The 15,616-nt window shown below is 39.0% G+C and overlaps 1 long non-coding RNA gene across 1 annotated transcript in view; it reads right to left on the reverse strand.

The window, feature by feature from the left end:
* Positions 1 to 15,616, reverse strand: part of LOC122436613 — a 141,462-nt gene that overhangs the window by 86,882 nt on the left and 38,964 nt on the right. The window contains exon 2 of the long non-coding RNA XR_006268048.1: positions 1,083 to 1,153. This is a non-coding gene — a long non-coding RNA (uncharacterized LOC122436613). The remainder of the gene's footprint in view (positions 1 to 1,082; positions 1,154 to 15,616) is intronic.

A 15,616-nucleotide genomic window follows, 5' to 3' on the forward strand; every position in this document is an offset into this window, starting at 1 on the left:
TGATGAAAGTGAAAGAGGACAGTGAAAATGTTGGCTTAAAACTCAACATTCAGAAAACTAAGATCATCTGGTCCCATCACTTCATGGCAAATAGATGGGGAAACAGTAGCTGACTTTATTTTGGGGGGCTCCAAAATCACTGAAGATGGTGACTGCAGCCATGAAATTAAAAGATGCTTGCTCCTTGGAAGAAAAGCTGTAACCAACCTAGACAGCATATTAAAAAGCAGAGACATTACTTTCTCAACAAAGGTCCATCTAGTCAAAGCTATGGTTTTTCTAGTAGTCATGTATGGATGTGAGATTTGGACAATAAAGAAAGCTGAGCACTGAAGAATTGATGTTTTTGAACTGTGGTGTTGGAGAAGACTCTTGAGAGTCCCTTGGACTGCAAGGAGATCCAACCAGTCTATCCTAAAGGAAATCAGTCCTGAATATTCATTGGAAGGACTGATGCTGAAGCTGAAACTCCAATGCTTTGGCCACCTGATGTGAAGAACTGACTCATTGGAAAAGACCCTGATGCTGGGAAAGATTGAAGGCAGGAGGACAAGGGGATGACAGAGGATGAGATGATTGGATGGCATCACCGACTCAGTGGACATGGGTTTGAGCAAGCTCTGGGAGTTGGTGGTGCTGCTGCCACTGCTGCTAAGTCGCTTCAGTCGTGTCTGACTCTGTGTGACCCCATAGACAGCAGCCCACCAGGCTCTTCTGTCCCTGGGATTCTCCAGGCAAGAATGCTGGAGCGGGTTGCCATTTCCCTCTCCAATGTATGCATGCATGCTAAGTCTCTTCAGTCATGTCCGACTCTGTGCGACCCTATGGACAGCAGCCCACAAGGCTCCTCCATCCACAGGATTCTCTAGGCAGGAATACTGGAGTGGGTTGCCATTTCCTTCTCCAGGGAGTTGGTGAGGGATAGGGAAACCTGGCATGCTGCAGTCCATGGGGTTGCAAAGAGTTGAACATGACTGAGTGACTGAACTGAATTGAACATTGTTTATATTACAACTATCTATGTGTTTGTCTCCTTTTGTAATTTGTGAGTGGATGGAGGGCAGAAGCTGAATTATACTCACCTTTATGTGTCCAGTGCTAGCACATGGCTGGATATGGGATTGATGCTCAAAAATATTTTTGTGAGTTTGTGCTGTGGAGTAAGCAGAAATTTAAAAATCTCTGTGATATGTCCAAACTGTATCACAAGACACAAAAAAGCTAGATTACTTTTTTCTTCTCATCAAAGAGATAGATTTCCTATCTTTTCATTTAACATGAAAATGATTTTTTTTTTAACATTTTGAACTTTTGGATGCTGTTTCTCTTTTTTTTTTTTTCCCAGTGGGTTTTGTCATACATTGATATGAATCAGCCATAGATTTACACGTATTCCCCATCCCGATCCCCCCTCCCACCTCCCTCTCCACCCGATTCCTCTGGGTCTTCCCAGTGCACCAGGCCCGAGCACTTGTCTCATGCATCCCACCTGGGCTGGTGATCTGTTTCACCATAGATAATATACATGCTGTTCTTTCAAAACATCCCACCCTCACCTTCTCCCACAGAGTTCAAAAGTCTGTTCTGTATTTCTGTGTCTCTTTTTCTGTTTTGCATATAGGGTTATCGTTACCATCTTTTCTAAATTCCATATATATGTGTTAGTATGCTGTAATGTTCTTTATCTTTCTGGCTTACTTCACTCTGTATAATGGGCTCCAGTTTCATCCATCTCATTAGGACTGATTCAAATGAATTCTTTTTAATGGCTGAGTAATATTCCATGGTGTATATGTACCACAGCTTCCTTATCCATTCATCTGCTGATGGGCATCTAGGTTGCTTCCATGTCCTGGCTATTATAAACAGTGCTGCGATGAACATTGGGGTGCACGTGTCTCTTTCAGATCTGGTTTCCTCAGTGTGTATGCCCAGAAGTGGGATTGCTGGGTCATATGGCAGTTCTATTTCCAGTTTTTTAAGAAATCTCCACACTGTTTTCCATAGCGGCTGTACTAGTTTGCATTCCCACCAACAGTGTAAGAGGGTTCCCTTTTCTCCACACCCTCTCCAGCATTTATTGCTTGTAGACTTTTGGATAGCAGCCATCCTGACTGGCGTGTAATGGTACCTCATTGTAGTTTTGATTCACATTTCTCTAATAATGAGTGATGTTGAGCATCTTTTCATGTGTTTGTTAGCCATCTCTATGTCTTCTTTGGAGGAATGTCTGTTTAGTTCTTTGGCCCATTTTTTGATTGGGTCATTTATTTTTCTGGAATTGAGCTGCAGGAGTTGCTTGTATATTTTTAAGATTAATGGATGCTGTTTCTTTTTTTGTTTGTTTTTCATTTGTTTTTGGTTATATTAGGACTAACTGGGGCTTCCCTGGTGGCTCAGTTGGTAAAGAGTCTGCCTGCGGTGTGGGAGACCTGGGCTCAATCTCTGGCTTGGGAAGATCCCCTGGAAAAGGAAATGGTGTCCCACTCCAGGATTCTTGCATGGGAAATCCCATGGACAGAGGAACCTTGTGGGCTACAGCCCGTGGGGTCGCAAGAGTCAGACACGACTTAGCGACTAAACCACCACCACTGTGTCTAACTGGGAAGAAAAGAAGGGAGAATTAGAAAAGAATTAAGAAGGAGACAGAAAAGGTGATTAGAATACCAGGAGGTAGAGATGAGAGGAAAGAGCAAGTTTTGTGTTCATCCCAGAGAGGTTTTTAGTTTTATGCTCAATTGAGCTATTGAATTATGTCAGTACACAAGCCTGAAGTCTAGGGGAGCAATATATTACTAGCAAATAAGAAATAACTGTACCTCTCAGTTGTAAAGACCATTTATAAAAATATTTTACATCATTGGGAGCTTTCAACTTGAACCTGAATGACCATATATCAGTAATATTTTGGAAGCTTTGGTCTAGATCAATAATTTCCAAACTCGTTAGGAGTATTTCTTAGTGGTCCTGGGGAACCATGGAGAAGGGGGTGCAGTCAAGATTTTCATCTTCCTGTTTAATTAGAAGAATACTACTTTTATTAATTTTGTACATTAAGGTTCTAAGAAAAGAAGTGGAAAAATGCTTTCACTGATTTAACAACATTTGGAAACTGCTAGTCTATATTTCATTGCTTCTCAAACTTGGCTATATGTCAGAATCCTGTGGGGAAGCTTCTTAAAAGTACTAATTTCTGGGTATTTTTCCATACCTACTAAATCAGAATCTATGGGGCTGAGTTGTAATATCTTTATTTTTACCAAGATCCCCAGGCAAGTTTTATTCAGCTGGCCTTTGAAACTAATGACCTCTAAGTTTCTTTTTAAATTTTAAGACTCTATAATTCTTTTTAAGTTCAGTTAGAGTTGTAGCTAGAAAAATATCACAACCACAGAGAGATTCCACTTCTATACTTATGAATCAGGAGGAATGGGTCAAAGAATAAAATAATTAAATAGATATCTAACACCAACAATAGCCTAAACTTGGTTTATGAGATACAAAAAAGTGATTGGTGAAAACAAAATATTTATTATTCACTTGAGTAAATATAGAAAGGCATAAACAATAACTAATCCTTATATGTGCTATATTTAGAATAATGAAAAGGGAAAATAGAACCTAAATAAGGAAGAGGGAAAGAAACTTTTTCAGGAATCTTAGAGGCCCAATACATTGTTAAGAGTTTTAGATATATAATCTTATTTATGCCTCATAACAACTCTATTATGTAAATAATATTATTATTCTCATTTTAGAGATAGGAAAACTGAGATTTAGAAAGTGTAAGTAATTTACCTAAAGCTACACTGATGTTAATATTAGAATTTATATTTTCTTTTTTAAAAATTTTTGTTTTGTATTGGGGTATAGCCGATTAACAATGATATGATAGTTTCAGTGAACAGGGAAAGGACTAGTCATATATGTACCTGTATCCATTCTCCTCCAAGCTTCCCTCCCAACCAGGCTGCCACATAACATTGAGCAGCGTTCCATGTGCTAGTCAGTAGGCCCTTATTGGTTATCCATTTTAAATATAGCAGTGTGTATATGTCCATCCCAAACTCCCTAACTATCCCTTCCCACATCCTTCTCCCTGGCAACCATAAGCTCATTGCCAAAGTATGTGAGTCTGTTTCTGTTTTTTAAGTTCATTTGTATGACTTCCTTTTAGATTCCACATATAAGGGATGTCATATGATTTGGAATATTACTCAGTCATTAAAAAGAATGAAATAATGCCATTTGCAGCAACATGGGTGAATCTTGAGAGTGTATACTAAGTGAAGTAAGTCAGAGAAGGGGATATATTGTAGAATTTATATTTTATATCTTCAAAGTCAATGTTCTTCCAGATATGCTGCCCTGACCTAGGGTAAGAAATTAAGAGTTGAAACATTTTAGTTGATTAATTTTGGGGATGTGATGAATGTTGGGGACTCACACAGAATCTATTCTCTTTCTCTTTTGCTCACACATTACACACACACACACACACACACACACACACACACACCCTCCCTACTCTTACAGACATGAAACCCAGGTGCAAGAAAATGAAGCAAAAAGATTAGCAAAACTACCAGCATTGATATCTCTTTCATTTCAGCACCACAGATACCAAGAGACTCAGAATTTCATTTGGAAGAAAAAGCAAGGGATTGGAGTCAGACTCTCAGTTTGTGTACCACTTATGAGTTTCCTTACCTCTGACATAGGTTAATAATACCCCTCTCACAAAACATTATGAGAATTAAATGAGGCTTTGTGCAGCAATAGGGTATCCTTCATGACAAGGGATTCTAGCTCTTTTAGAGAGAAATAGTTATATTGCACTATCTCCTATTGGGAGGAAATGTATAATCAAGGCAAATATGAGAGGCAGCAGAATATGTATGTAATATGCATGTCAAAGTTTGAATGAGGCAAGTATGAATGTATTCCATCATTCATTAATTCATTCATGTCACAAGTACTCACTGAACCCTTTCTTCATTCAGTCATATTCTGGGCTGTAGGGAACATAGAGAAGGTCCCTGGTCTTATGAAACTTACATTCTACCTGAAGAGAGAGAAATAAGTACAAGTAAAATCCAAATTAAGATAATTTAAGATGCACAAGAACCATAAAATATAAGCTGGAAATGTAATCAAGACTGTCTGGGGTACTGAGAATATATATAAAGGAGGGTGTCCAGAGAAGGCTTTTCTGAGGAAGTTATCATTTATACTGAGAACTAAAGAATATAAAAGAAGGTCATGTAATGGTGTAAGGGAAAAACATTCCAGGCAGAGATGTCAGAAGTGTAAAATCCCCTTGCCCCTCCATTTCAGTCCCTCCTCCCTGGTGTAGCCCCTGTCCTACCTCTGTCTCTTTGGAGGTACACAGCTCTGATTACCTGGTCCCAGAATCCTGGACCTGGCCCTCTTGTCCATGCATTGCATCTTGGGCACCAGAAAGTCACTGGCCACTTACATCAGTGGGTATGATGTTCTTATTAGCGTTCTATTCTATTCTTCCTGTGCTCAAAAATGTAGATTTCCTGTTTGAACTCCATTGTCAGTGTTTTAGTTAGGTAACACATCTACAGATTTTGAGGAATGTTCTTTTTATATCTGGGGGGGCATGGTACCTGAAAACTTATGTTGTGAGTATATTTTCACATCTACTTGTAGTATTCTTTCAAGAATGGAGAATGGATATGCAAGGCTGGATAGAAAAAAGGACTTTAACGTTAGGGTAATTCATTTGATTCTAAGGGCCTTGGGAGTCCTGGGGCCCCATAGGAGTATGTGACAGTGACCTGCTAATTGTGAAAACCACTGTTGGTTTCTGATTTTCACTTTACATTGTCAGGGATAGAATTTCCTGGAGGGGCAGATATTCTGAGTTTTGGTTCAATGGCAGTTTTGTCGATAGTCAGCTGTTTATTGATGATATGCTGCAGGGTGGTCTGAAAGCCCGTTTTCATAAATATTCATCAATATCTTGGGTGAAGGAAAAGCAAATTAACTTCCTGTGTTAGCAGAAGATACTAAATGTGATATGGAGAATGGCATTAGAGAACCAAATTGCACTTCAAAGAACCATGAGAGGGTCATTCCATAGAGAGAATAAACGATGATCCAATGTTTATATTTATTCTCTTATGTCCACCTTAGGGTATAGAGTATCCAGTAGAAGTAGCAGTAGACTAAATATCATAGTAGACTGTTACACGTGTGTGTGTGTATATATATATGTATATATATATATACTTGATATTAAAATGATACATTTCCTGTTATGTATTTTTATCACAATAGAAAACAAAAAGATTAGAAACAATGAATACCTCGCTCTTCAATGAAGTAAGTATTCTTTTATATTATACATATAATTCTATATTAATACATTTTTATATTATGTATATATGAAAGTGGTATATATTTAATATAATTTTATAGTAATATATCTTGTATTTATATATATATCTATATATATCTGGTTGAAAGTTAGTTCAACATGGGAAAAACAAAAACAAAAATAGGCCTTTTACCTGCCTGCTTCCAGTTTCCCTCAGATGAACTTCCTCTCTAGAAAACTGAGAGCTAGTGAATGGAAGCATAGAGCAGTGTATCTCTCAATTTGATAGATTTGGCGGCCAGAAGAGGGAGAAGGAAGATGCCATAAAGAAGATAAGAGCAATATGACAAGGCTTCATTGCCAGTGTCTGCAGTCTAGAAAACTGCCTCATTTTTAAATATGCATTTGTATAAATAACACCTTCAAAGGAGCTATTAATGGTTTCAGGGGGCTAGGGGTTTTCAGGTACATCTGTGAATTTCAGACATCTGTGGTTCCACGAAACATAGAGCTAAAGTGAAGCTCAATTTCACCATGTGATAAACTCTCATAATCATGTTTCATTTCTTTAGTAAAGTTTTCTTTGCTTTAAGAGGCTTATTGCATACTTTCCTTTAACTCTAAGCTCCTTACTGTCATATTGGAAGTGGGGCCATATAAATAATTAGGAAATTAATGTCTGTATTATCCCCTTGTCTCTTGAGAATAGACCATAGGGAACTAAGACATAGGGATGAAATCAGTGTTTAGGCTACCTAACAGTACATGTTATATATTTTGATATTGTTAATGAGATTGTTAGTGAGGTAGCTCTACCTCCATATTCAGTCACCATTTATTCATTCACTGGTGATTATTAAATACTTAATAATATACAGACATTGTGCTAAATCCTGGAAAATTAGCAGTGAGCAGATAAAACCCTTTCTTCTTAGAGTTCATAACTGAGTGAGGGAGACAGAAAATTAAACAAGCATCGCAAATAGAAAAATAAATGCTTGGATGGAGAAGTATGTTTTTCTCTAGTCAGGGTCAGAGGTGATATTAAAGAGAGCTCTCAGAAAAAAGATGTCCAATTTGGCCCTTGAAAGATGGGAGGAAGTGAGCAGGAGAAAAGGAAGGGATGTAAGAACATGCAGTGATTAGAGTAAGTGGAAGGTGATGTGTATGTGGAAGAGAGCATGGGTGTTTGTATACACTGCTGGGACTATTTCTGGGGCTTCAAATGCAACAGTTAATTAAGAATCTTAGATTCAGTGAGGGCAACACTGCCTGGGGAAATAGTATATGTGTTTTGTTTTGTAGTTTTGGTAGCTTTTGGTAGCTTTTCTCTGGGAGCCTGCCACGCTCCCCCGTCCATGGGATTTCCCAGGCAAGAACATCGGAGTGGGTTGCCATTTCTTTTTCCAGGGGATCTTCCCGACCTAGGGATTGAAACTGTATCTCCTGCATTGCAGGCAAATTCTTTACCACTGAGCCACCAGGACAGCTCCAGAAAACAGTATCTATTTCATTGAAGTGTGAGGCATGCACACTTTCTTATTGTTTTCTTTTTTATTGTGATGAATTGTGTCATTTTAACCATTTTAAAATGTAGAGTTCAGTAATACAATACACATTCACATTGTTGGGCAACCCCTACCACTATCCATTGCTAGAATTTTTTTCATCTTTCAAAATAGAAACTTTCTACCCATTAAGCACTAACTCTTTAGTTTCCCACCCCCAAACCTTGGCAACCATTCTTCAACTTTCTACCTCTATGAGTCTGACTCCTCCAGTACCTCACATAAGTAGAACCAACAATGTCTGTCCCTGTGTGACTGGTTTCACATAGCATATGTCTTCAAGTTTCATTCATGTCATAGCTATGTGAGAATTTTCTTCCTTTATAAGATTGTCTCCAACTTTAAGTTAGTGTTCTATGGTTGTATACTTTGCAATGAAAATGCAGAAACTTTTACCCTTTGGATAGAGTATTCATTGGTAGTAATTTTCTGTTTCTCAGAGGAGATCTGAAGGCTGACCTTTCAGACACAGGGATAACAGTCTTTTCCTCATGGGTCAGATTTCCTGGTGCCCTGGAGTCTTCTATTTAAAAAGGGGTTGATTCTGGATCACTTCCTTCCTTCTGTTATCTTCTTTTATGAAATATGAATTGCATGTATTATAGATCTTCTTTTTCTATAATAAGTCATTGCCTTTTTTGGCCACAATTGGAGGCAAGTTATTCCATCTTCTCCCCCCTTTTTTTTTCATCTGTTTTTCCTTTGTGTTCTATTTTTTACTTCCAAAACAACACACCTCATTTTTTTGGTGCTCATTAATAAGACTGATTATTTGCTTGACATGAGTTACTTTCCTATTATCTAGATAGGCCCAGAAGTATTAATGTATACTTTTGTTTTCTTAGTTTTCAGAGAGTGGTCCATGATGAGAAGTAGGTACATGAGATTGTATATGCTCGTGTATTAAATTATGTGATATTGAAAACATTAAGGTGATATAGCAACTAATGAATTATTACCATCAATGAATACAATATTATTCACAAATAAATTTTATAATAAGGGAAAAGTTAGCATTCTAAATGCTTTACATATATGAACACATTTAAGCATAACAGCAACTCTAAATTTTTTATATTCTGTCCTAAAAATCCAGGTTTAGATCTGCTAAGGTTTTCTTTTCTTACCCATGGGTCAAAATTTACAGTTGACAATCCCTCGTCAATGGCACACCCTGAAGATAAGTCTGAGCTAACAAGACACAAGTTCAGGGAGAACATGAGATGGAGAATAATAAAGATACGCAAAGTGGAAGCAGTTGATATATGTTTATATTCTGTGCACTCTCTGAGCTGAGAGGTATATATTCTGAATTGCCCAGGAGCCAGCATGAAGCCTAAGATCCTGTGAAAGACCCTTAATCATGATATTTGAAGGACCTCTGGAAAAAGCAAGAAAACTTTGCTCAGCAAATGTGATCACTTTTTAAGTAATAAGGGTTCTTACCCTCATAATTGGGCTTTCCAGGTGACTCAGTGGTAAAAAATCCACCTGTCAGTGCAGGAGATATGGGTTCAATCCCTTGGTTGGGAAGATCCCTGAAAAAGGAAATGGCAACCCACTCCAGTATGCTTCCTGGAAAATCCCATGGACAGAGGAGCCTGATGGGCTACAGTTAATAGGGTTGCAAAAGAGTCGGACATGATTTAGGGTCTAAACAACAGCAATCATCATAATTGCTCTAATTGCTGATATTTCCTAGTATAGTTATAGTGATAACCCACTCATTAGGAGACTGTTTGTTAGGCACTCTTCTTAGAGCTTTCAGCAGAGACGTTACTATATACTCAATAAACCCCTTTTCTTTCTTCCTAGAAAACCACTCTCCTTTATTTTCCAAGTTTTTCTGTTCAGTGTAGCAGGTTACTAGCTCTAACCAATGGGATGTGAGAAGAAGAGATGAGTGATAGCTCTAGAACCTGGTGACTAAGAGATTGTGGGTTTTGTGTCTTTTGCTGGCTATTATTTCTGGACCAAATACACAGGATTCAGTGGAAGAATCTGAGGTCCTAGTGGATGATATTCCTCTAAGATAGAAGGGCATGAAGATAGGCAATGTGATTTTCCATATAGCTATTATGTAGATAAGGAAAATGAGACTAAATGTTTAAATAACTTGCCCAAGGTCACATAGCTAGTAAGTGTTGGTGCCAAGTTTCTCATCAAGCAGGCTTGTTCTAGAGTCTGTGCTCTTTACACTGGACTCTCCCCTTTGGCTCTGAGTAGCATGTAATGCATTTAATTCTTACAGCAATTCCATGAGTTATTGTCTCCCTTACTTGGGGGAAGAAATTGAATTCACAGAAGGATAAGTATTTCTAAGTTCCAGAATTACCATTTGAGTTCAAGTTTGTAAGATTCCAGAACTCTTTTTAATATGCTATATTCTTTGCAACATGGCTGACAATGTAGATAAAAAGGTGTATGCAATTCTGGAGAGCAGAGGAAGGCACAAGAGTGGAAGATACAGGGAAGCCAATTTTGGTTTAGTGATGAAAGATTTTTCTTTTAACGATTTGGTCTGTCCAACAGTGGAATGAGGCTGCCTCGTGAGGCAGTGATTCCCCGCCACAGGATTGCAACACAGGCTAGCTGAGTCTTTAAGACAAAAGTTTTCAAGATGATTAATGCACATGCTATGTATACTGTGCCTGCAGGCTCAGTCATGTCCCACTCTTTGCGACCCCATGAGCCTGCCAGGCTCCTCTGTCCATGGAATTTTCCAGGCAAGAATACTGGAGTGGGTTGCCATATCCTTCTCCAGAGGATCTTCCCAACTCAGGGATTTAACTCATATCTCTTGTGTCTCCTACATTATCAGGTGGATTCTTTACCACTGTGCCACCTGCTATGTATTGGGTTGGCCAAAATGTTCATTTCGGTTTTGCCATGATATTATATAGAAAAACCAGAACTAATTTTTGGCCAACACAGTATTTTACTTGTGATATCTAAAATGTCTTCAAATTCTGAAGTTCTGTGATTAGGGCGTTTTAGAAGGTCAGGACTTCCCTGTAGCTCAAAGGGTAAAGAATCTGCCTGTGATGCAGAAGACCAGGATTCGATCCCTGGGTCAGGAAGATCCTCTGGAGAAGGGAGTGGCAATCTACTCCAGTATTCTTGCCTGGAAAATTCTATGGACAGAGAAACCTGGCAGGCTACAGTTTGTGGGGTCTCAAAGAGTTGGACACAGCTGAGCAATTAACACACACAGACAGAAGGTCAGAACTTGATATTCTAGAGTGGCAAAGGGTTGTGCTGCAGAGGCCCATGAAAGTGACAGTCTATGGAATCTGGAAAAAGCAATGGCAACCCCACTCCAGTACTCTTGCCTGGAAAATCCCATGTACTGAGAAGCCTGGTAGCCTACAGTCCATGGGGTCACAAAGAGTCGGACACGACCGAGTGACTTCACTTTCACTTTCATGGAATCTGAATGTGATAGGTTAGATTGATTTAATCATTAATAGTTCATAAACTCCATTATCTACTTTATATTGTTAGAATTAGGTGCCAGCCCCAGGTGGAGACTTGATCACTGCTGTTAGACCTCTGTTCTAATGAGCAGGCTTTAAAATCTGGCTGTGAACTTAGGATGTTGCTAAAGGCATGGGAAACAATCTCAAAGGGAAGTGACAGAAGAAGAACAGATGTATATATTTTATGGCCAAATAGGCCATTTCCTTGCCCCTGCCTCTGTCTGGAGACTTGAAGTCCTGAGACACATCCACTCTGTTTCAAGGAGGCTGCCTGACCCTGACCAGCCGCTTCATCATTTAATGTATTCATTATGTCTGAGGTCAGCTTTAATTTTTCAGGTCTTCATCTCAGTGCCTGGGGATAAGTGCATAAAAAGCCTATCATCAAAACATTATGCCCTCAACTCCACAAGTCTTTTGGTATCCTCTTCAGGATTTCAAGAACACAGACAAAATGCAAGTCACATTTTACATCCAATGTGGAATAATTTTTTTCCCCTCTTCTTTACAGTATGTGCCAAATTTGATTCCTGTGACAATTCATATTGTACAAAGTGAAAGGAAGCTTTCAGCCTGTTCTTTTTTTCTTCCTTCCATATGGCTGATTGATTCATCTCATACTACAAACTCTTTTTCTTACAAAAATGTGATCTCTGGTGCTTTAAATGAATATATCATAGCTTAAATGGTGCAGCATGGCATAGTGTTTCCATTTCAAAGCACAAGCTACAGAGTTGGAGAGAACTGGGAATGAAATACAGCCCTGACTACTTATTAGCGATGAAACACTGAGCAAGTCACTTAACTTCTCTGGGCCTCCATTCCCTCAACTAACTGCAAAATCAGGGTGCATCTGAAGTTGCAAATTCCTTCTCTTATCTAACAGACTTTATGTCCTTTGATTATTTTATTCATCATTTTTTAAATCTGGCAACCAAATCCATTGTTCTACTCCTGTGTGCCAGTCATGGTATTTGGCACCAGGGAGACAGTAGTGAGTAAGACAGCATGATCATTGCTATTGTGGAGCTGACAGTATGCTAGGAAATACAGTTAAATAGCCTGTTACCCACTTATTTGCTCAATTACAATTGTGAATAGTGCCAGAAGGAGAAAAATGGGGGCTTAAAAAAGTGATCAGTAAAAAAAAAAAAGTGATCAGTAGGAATGTAAGGGAGAAAATTGCTCCTCTATTTTCTTTGGAGAAGACTCTTAACAGTCCCTTGGACAACAAGGAGATCAAACCAGTCAATCTAAAGGAAATCAACCATGAATATTCATTGGAAGGAGTGATGCAGAAGCTGAAGATCCAATACTTAGGCTACCTGATGAGCCTAAGTATTGAGCCGACTCATTGGAAAGAATCCTGATGCTGGGAAAGATTAAAGATCAGAGGAGAAGGGGATGGCAGATGATGAGATGGTTGGATGGTGTCACCGACTCAATGGACGTGAGTCTGAGCAAATTCCAGGTGACAGTGAAGGATGGGGAAGCCTGGCTTGCTACAGTCCATGGGGTGGCAAAGAGTTGGGCACGACTTTGGGACTGAACAACAATCCTCTTTGAGTCTCTGGCTCTGTCTAAGAATTAAACTAACATGAAATGGATTAACAGGAGAAAAGCATGCAAATTTATTAACTTTTAGGTATCTATGAAAGTGGAAGTTGTTGAGTTGTGTCCGACTCTTTGTGACCCCATACAGTCCATGGAATTCTCCAGGTCAGAATACTGTAAAGTGGGTAGCCTTTCCTTTCTCCAGGGTATCTTCCCAACCCAGGGATCAAACCCAGGTCTATCACATTGCAGGCAGATTCTTTACCAGCTGAGCCACAAGGGAAGCCCAAGAATACTGGAGTAGCCTATCCCTTCTCCAGCGGTTCTTCCTGACCTGGAAATCGAACCGGAGTCTCCTGCATTGCAGGCAGATTCTTTACCAACTGAGCTATAAGGGAAGCCCTATGAGAGCCTTCAAAAGAGAATGAAGACCCACAGAAGTGACCAGAGCAGGAAGCTTTTATATTTTTTAGACAAAGAAACATTCGTGAAGAATTTAAGACAAAGGGATTTGAGCTAGCAGGAGTAAATGGTGAAGGAATAACTAGGAACATAAGGGTGAGTTTAACAAGGTTTTGTTTGAATAGATTTCTCAGCCCCAAATTCCCTGTGATAAGATGTTTTCCTTCTTCCTGGTATAGGGATGGTGCCTTTCAATGGGGGTTTTATTTCTTGCTTTTAGGAAGAAAAAAGAGGGTCAGAATGTTCTTGTTGCACTTACTATTTCTTAAGTGTCTTTGATTCAGAATAAAGAAATAATGCTTATTATGGGGGACCAGAGAAGTCTGATCTGAGAAAATATTATTTAAACTAACTTCATTCATTCATTCATGTATTTATTACTTACTCAACAAGTATTTACTAACATTGATAGATTTTAGGAATATTTTGAAGGAAAAAAAGATAGACAAAACTCTTACAAAGAGCTTAAAAATCTAATGATTTTTTTCCCCCAACTTCATTCCCAGTGCAAAATATGCTATTGGAGGCTGAGGAGAATTTGTTATAAGACAATAAAACAGAGGAGGCACTTTGAGGTGAAAGTACTGGCACTCATTTTATGGGAGAGAAGAAAAACAGGAAAGAAATTTAAAGTAAAGCTTTGGCTGAAGGAAATATGGAGAACAAGAATTTATGTGTAAAACTTGGTAATTTGTCTAGGGAACTTAGTTTGATGCCAAAATGAATTCTGATGAGAATATTACTGAGAGCCGTTACTCAGCTCTCTGATTTGGTTGGGTGCTTATTCCTTATTGTAGAATAAATGGTGACATTGTTCATTAGCTTGTGACTCAATGACAAGCACAGAAAGCTACAAAGTCTGTGAATTTTGCTGTCAAATTCAGATAAGACTCTAATACCTATTAGAAAAATCAGGACGATTTTTCCTCACTATGGGTGTTCTATTTCTTCTTAATATGGAGGAAAATTCAACTTACACACTTACAACAAAATTCATGTTGTAAGTGTGTAGGTTGTATGTTGTTAACATGTAAACGTGACTATGGAATCCATATTTAGAGATGCAATAATCATCAGCCTGCTTACCCCATCAAGTGGGTGTCACATACAGGAAGTTCTACTTGTCAACAGGATTGCCAATTTTGTTTCTCAGGCACTCACTCCTCTCTGCATCATCACCTTTTCTAAGTCACAATCACCTTTAACCTGGAATAATTACAACACTCTCCCAAGTGGTCAAAATTCCACTCATTTTGGCACCCCCCAACCCCTTCACGGGCTTCCCTTGTGACTCAGCTAGTAAAGAATCCGCCTGCAATGCGGGAGACCTTTGCACTTTGACTTTCACTCCCTTCACACTGCAGTCAGAATGACCATTTCAAAAATGCAGATCTGATCAGGCCACTTTCTGCTTATTACCTTCATGATTATGACAAAATTTCTCTATGGCCTTGTCTGGCTAGTCTGGTCCTTTCTACCTCTCTAGCCTCATCACAAATGAGGCTGTTCCTAACTTTTGTTACTATAAACACTACGACTTGCTTTCAGGCTTCTTCCCACCATAAGCCTTTGCACACGGTTATTTCCTCTTACCCAGCCTTTTGGTTAAGATCAAGTACAGTAGGGGGGCTTCCCAGGTGGCACAGTGGTAAAGAATCTGCCTGCCAATGCAGGAGACACAAGGGAAGCAGGTTCCATTCTTGGATTGGGTAGATCCACTGGAATAGGAAATGGCAACCCTCTTGAGTATTCTTGCCTGGGAAATCCCATGGATAGAGGAGCCTGGTGGGCTCTAGTCCATGAGGTTGCAAAAAGTCAGACACAACTGAGCACATTTCTTCTTTCTAGAAAGATCAGGGGCCATTCATGAGCAGTCATTTCAACCCCTTGTCCTGGTGAGTCATCTGCCTGGCAAAACACCAAACCTAGCTCAATCTGTTTTCTTGATGCAAGGAAAAAAAAAAGCATAGACTGAGTTGGAAGAGTTTCCAGCACTGTTAAGGACCCTAAAATCAATTTTCCATAAGAATTATTTGCAACCTTCATGATTATTTTCAAGCTGCTTTCCCATGACTGTTATTATACAAACTTAATTCTTACCCTACCAAGAAAACGAAAGTTACCAGTATGAAGTTTTCAACATTCTCTACCAACTTCCTGTCATGATATCACCTTCACAAATTGATTTTCCAACCTTCCTTCAC

This window comes from Cervus canadensis, chromosome 2 (genome assembly GCF_019320065.1).
Source record: "Cervus canadensis isolate Bull #8, Minnesota chromosome 2, ASM1932006v1, whole genome shotgun sequence".
In the NCBI taxonomy this organism is placed as follows: Eukaryota; Metazoa; Chordata; class Mammalia; order Artiodactyla; family Cervidae; genus Cervus; species Cervus canadensis.